The following is a 5,996-nucleotide window of genomic DNA, read 5'->3' as shown; positions in this document are numbered from 1 at the left end:
CGCGTGCCCGGCGACCGGCTCCGCCGTGGCCGGCGGCAGGCGCCGCCGTGCCCGGTGTGGAAACCGTGCCTCGTTCCGAGGGCCTTTTTGGGAGTTCCGAACCTCCGAAAAATATTCCGGGACCTGTTCCGCGATCCTCGCGATATTCCGGACGTTTTAAGTACCATATTGACATATTTTCGGTGAACTTCCGAAATAGCCTCCGGTCCGGCCGGACTGTTTGCAGTCCGGGAAAACAGGCTTTTTGAGCCTCAAAATTTGGGTATTCACAGTATTAATTGAGATTTAGAACTTTACTGATTTTGTATATGTAACAGTCTGATTTTTTGTGAGTGTCGGTAATGTTTTCGCCCAAAATCCCCCCGAAAGACCCGAAAACATCCTTTTTGTGGTTTTTGAATAAAATGTTTTTGTTTTGAATGCGATGCCGATAAATCGGTCTTATAAACAATTTTGAGTCGCCACCCATTGTTTAGGCAATGGGACCATTTTTACAAAAATGACTTCATTTTAAACCCAATTTTGTTTTAAGGCCAAATTATTTTTAAAAGACTGGTCAGGCGCACCAATGCGATTCTGGGTAAGGGAATTGGATACGCCGGCCCGTTGGAAGCCGACGCCCGGAAAAACCGGCCTCTATTATTAACCTATGATTTCTAATTTATTTTAGTTAGAAAAGCCAAATTATTTATTTACTTAAACCCAACCCAAATAAATCGGATCGAGTTCCTATTTAGAAAATTATTTAATCGTCCCAAACAAATCTAATTATCACATAACAATTATTCAAATTAAAGCAATTAAATCAAAGCAATCAAACCAAATAAATAAAAAGACCCGCTCTTGCCTTATGGTTCAAGGCGGGCGACAAACCGAATCAAAAATATTAAAGGGAATAAATAAATAACCCACTCTTGCCTTATGGTTAAAGGCGGGCCACAAACCGAAGAATAAATCAAATAAATAAAAGACCCGCTCTTGCCTTATGGTTCAAGGCGGGCCACAAACCGAATCCAAAAAATATATATAAATCGAATGAAAAATTAAATCTATGAGCCAATAAAAATAAAACCATACATAATTGTTATTTAATATCTAAATCACATTTTTATTTTTTTATTTTTAGATTTTTTGCATTCAATCAAAAATAATCAAATTCACACAAATAAACATATATAATCACATTTTAATATTTTAAACTCAATTAAATTATAAACTGTTCATAATTGGGCATTCTCAGTCCTTAAAATTTATTTTATATAAAATTTATATTTTTTTATTATTATTATTATTTCTGGAAAAATTGATGAATAGTACTGTTCATCGATGAACAAACAGTTACTGTTCATCGATCATTCCTGAAAAAATTAATGAATAGTACGTGAATAGTGTGTGAACAGTGTCATGAATAGTAGTGAATAGTAACGATTTCTGGAAAATTAAGAACATTTACTGTTCATGCTGGGAAAGAGGTACTGTGCATTGAACAAACAGTTACTGTTCATCGATCATTTCTGGGAAAATTGATGAACAGTTACTGTTCATCGATGAACAACTACGTGATTTTTACCCAGAATCCATTTTTAAGTATTTTTTTTTACATTTTTTATTATTCAAATATAATTTAAGGACACATAAAATGACCAAATATGAACAGAATATAATTTAAAGAAGCTTGAAATATTAAAATCACAAGAATATGTAAAAAAAAAACACAAAACTATATAAAGAAAAAATACAAAAAATGTTAAGAAAATTACCTGAACCTCAGATTGAGGATTGTAAATGGATCAAGATCTCCATAAGTCTTTTTTTTTTTTAGGATTTAAATGTGTTTTTTTTTGTTTTATCTTTTTATTTTTTGCTCTCTTTTTATGGTTTAATTCACCTAAAATTGATATCTAATAGCAATTTTCCTTCAAATCACTCACAAGAATGTTTGGGGGAAAATTGGCTGTAGAGTGTATTTTTTTTAGGGTTTTTTGCTGTTTATGGGGTGGTGAAGTTGTGTGAAAATTGTGAGAAAGAGATGAATTTATAGAGTAGGTTATACTGTAGCACACACTGTAGCACACGACTACTGTAGCACATGGCTACTGTAGCAATCAGCTCTCACTCTCTTTTTTTTTTTTTTTTTTTTTTTTTTAAATTTTATTTTATTATTATTTTTATTTATTTATTTATTTAAATCCTTGGATTAAAAGGCTTCCAGATAGCATTAATCCATTTGCCCTCGTTTCCTCATCGGATCAGGCGGGGCATAAAAAACACGCGTCAACAGTTTGCCCCCCCACTTTAGCATTAATTGCATAAACGATTAATGTTAAAGTGGTCCACTGACGCGCCTTCGATCTTGGGTTGAATCTGGTGATCATCTTCAAAGCTCGGTCTGATTGGCTTGAAGATACCTTCTAAGCTCGGTCTGATTGGCTTGAAGGATTTTGATTTGAATTGATTTGATCATCTGGTCACGTCCAAAGCTCAGTCTGATCGGCTTTGTCGGCTCCCGTCGGATCGGTGACAATCTCCAAAACTCGGTCTGATTGGTTTTGAAGATACCTTCTATGCTCGGTCTGATTGGCTCGAAGGATTTCAATTTGAATTGACTTGATCATTTGGTCACGTCCAAAGCTCAGTCTAATCGGCTTTGTCGGCTCCCGTCGGATCGGTGATCAACTTCAAAGCTCGGTCTGATTGGCTTGGAAGTCACCTCCGAAGCTCGGTCTTATTGGCTCGAAGGATTTTGATTGATTTGATTTGATCGTCTGGTCACATCCAAAGCTCGGTCTGATCGGCTTTGTCGGCTCCAGTCGGATCTGTGATCAACTTCGAAGCTCGGTCTTGTTGGCTCGAAGTCACCTCCGAAGCGCGGTCTAATTGGCTCGAAGGATTTTGGTTGTGTTGATTTGATCATCTGGACACGTCCAAAGCTCAGTCTGATCGGCTTTGTAGGCTCCCTTCAGATCGGTAACAACCTCCAAAACTCGGTCTGATTGGTTTTGAAGATACCTTCTATGCTCGGTCTGATTGGCTCGAAGGATTTTGATTCATCTCCAAAGCACGGTCTGATTGGCTTTGAAGTCACCTCCGAAGCGCGGTCTGATTGGCTCGAAGGATTTTGATTCATCTCCAAAGCGCGGTCTGATTGGCCTTGAAGTTATCTCCGAAGCGCGGTCTGATTGGCTGGGGAGGATTTTGATTCATCTCCAAAGCACGGTCTGATTGGCTTTGAAGTCACCTCCGAAGCGCGGTCTGATTGGCTTGAAGGATTTTGGTTGTCATCTCCAAAGCACGGTCTGATTGGCCTTGAAGTTACCTCCGAAGCGCGGTCTGATTGGCTCGAAGGATTTTGATTCATCTCCAAAGCGCGGTCTGATTGGCTTTGAAGTCACCTCCGAAGCGCGGTCTGATTGGCTCGAAGGATTTTGATTCATCTCCAAAGCGCGGTCTGATTGGCCTGGTTCACCTCCTCAGCGCAGCATAGTCGGCTTTAGAGGGTTTGGAAAAAGGAGCCAAAGCACGGCATAGTCGGCTTGGTTGTTTACTTCCTCAGCTCGGCGTAGTCGGCTTCAGAGAGTTTGAAAAGAGACCAAAGCACGGCATAGTCGGCTTGGTTGTTTACTTCCTCCGCTCGGCGTAGTCGGCTTCAGAGAGTTTGAAAAGAGACCAAAGCACGGCATAGTCGGCTTGGTTGTTTACTTCCTCCGCTCGGCGTAGTCGGCTTCAGAGAGTTTGAAAAGAGACCAAAGCACGGCATAGTCGGCTTGGTTGTTTACTTCCTCCGCTCGGCGTAGTCGGCTTCAGAGAGTTTGAAAAGAGACCAAAGCACAGCATAGTCGGCTTGGTTGTTTACTTCCTCAGCTCGGCGTAGTCGGCTTCAGAGAGTTTGAAAAGAGACCAAAGCACAGCATAGTCGGCTTGGTTGTTTACTTCCTCAGCTCGGCGTAGTCGGCTTCAGAGAGTTTGAAAAGAGACCAAAGCACGGCATAGTCGGCTTGGTTGTTTACTTCCTCCGCTCGGCGTAGTCGGCTTCAGAGAGTTTGAAAAGAGACCAAAGCACAGCATAGTCGGCTTGGTTGTTTACTTCCTCAGCTCGGCGTAGTCGGCTTCAGAGAGTTTGAAAAGAGACCAAAGCACAGCATAGTCGGCTTGGTTGTTTACTTCCTCCGCTCGGTGTAGTCGGCTTCAGAGAGTTTGAAAAGAGACCAAAGCACGGCATAGTCGGCTTGGTTGTTTACTTCCTCCGCTCGGTGTAGGCTGCTTCAGAGGGTTTGAAAAGAGTGCAAAGCACGGTATAGTCGGCTTTGTTGTTCATCTCCTCAGCTCGGTATAATCGGCTTCAGAGGATTTGGTATAGAGATTGTCTTGATCGCAATACACCATCATTAATCAAGAAAAGATCCAAGCGGCTTCGCAATACACCATCACGGCTTGGTGGGATTTGAGATTGTCCTGATCGGCTTCGTAATACACCATCATTAACCAGGAAAGGATCCAAGCAGCTTCGCAAAACACCATCACTGCTCGGTGGGACCAAATGACTTCTTGAAATCATCACCGGTTGACCTGAAAATACTTTCAAGAGAAAAGAGCAATTTCTGTGTACAAACAGATTTTGCCTTTGTTAAATGTTGGAGCATCACATGCCCCCCATGCATCATAAACTTTGAAATTTGAAATTTTGCATCAGGACAAAAGATTTTATTTTTGCCCCCAGTCCGGAATTCCGTCCCGAGACCAAAAATATTATCTTTTAAGCAAACCTTGAAAACTTTATTATCATTTTTCTCCTTTTTTTTTATTACTTTTATTTTTTTTTATTTTCAGGTATACACTTCCTGATGCGGTGTTGAAAGGAAACTTACCTGAGGGTATTTTGGCGGAGTTGATGATTTTGCCCCCATGTGCGGAATTATTGAAGTAGATGAGCCGCACACCGACTCTAAATTGCCTTGGGCTTTGATTTTTTTTATTTATTTTTTTTAATTTGCTTTGTTCCTGCACAAAGAAAACAAAACCACAAACAAAAAAGAGACATCCCACTCACTTGCAAAAGCAGTCCACCTTGTTAATGCGGGCATAAACGCCCATCTACATTATTCCAAAATGGACAAAAGGCAATAAAAATGAAAGCTAACCAAAGCCACAGAAATAAAAAGGAGGCATCCAACTCACCTGCGAGAGTGGTCCAGTTAATGCGGGTAGAGTGGTCCACCGCTTTATCCGGACCGCTTTTTTTTATTTGGTGCCTTGTGTTGGCGAATCCGCATCTTATCACCATCGAAAGCAGATGGCAGCCAGTTGGTGATGAGCATCGGTGTTTGATGATCCAAAGATGACTGCTTTTTTTATTGAATTTTTTTTTTTATGGATAATTCCAGCAGTTCTCTCTTTATTGATTCCTGTTTCTGCACTTGAAGACAGCAAAAGACAACAACAAATCTTTTCTTTCGAAATTATTTGCTGGATTAGCATTTGAGCCTCCTGCCTTTGGATTAAGAAATGAAAGCATATTTACACACTTTTTTTTTTGAAAAAGAAAAGATGGGGGTGACCGTTTTATTATCTGCAACATTTAAAAAGAGATAAAATATGCAACTTCCGCATGTATAAAAACATTTTTTTTTATTTATTTTTTTTTTAAATTGTATTCCTATAATTACTTTAAAATAACAACACGAGCAAACGTAAAATGTATAAAAACATGCAGTCATGCAAATTATATGAAAATAACATAACAAAATTTGCCCGCTTTGCGAGGCTATCAATTCCCCCACACTTAGCTCTTTGCTTGTCCCTAAGCAAAACATTCATCTTTTTTTTTTTGAACTCATGTTGATCATGTTTATTTTTGCTCGTTGATTTAGACTTCTTAAGTAATCTACCAAAGGTAAGAGATTGAAGTGTTTATGAACCAAGCATTCTAAGTGAACATGGCATCTAAAATTTCAATTTAGCAAACAAAATCTAAAGTTTAAAAATCTAGCCAAACTTTA

Source organism: Jatropha curcas, chromosome 3 (genome assembly GCF_041381405.1).
Source record: "Jatropha curcas cultivar XTBG-Jc1 chromosome 3, XTBG_Jcur_1.0, whole genome shotgun sequence".
Taxonomy (NCBI): Eukaryota; Viridiplantae; Streptophyta; class Magnoliopsida; order Malpighiales; family Euphorbiaceae; genus Jatropha; species Jatropha curcas.
The sequence above is the reverse complement of the archived record's forward strand: the minus strand, read 5'-3'. Positions refer to the sequence as shown.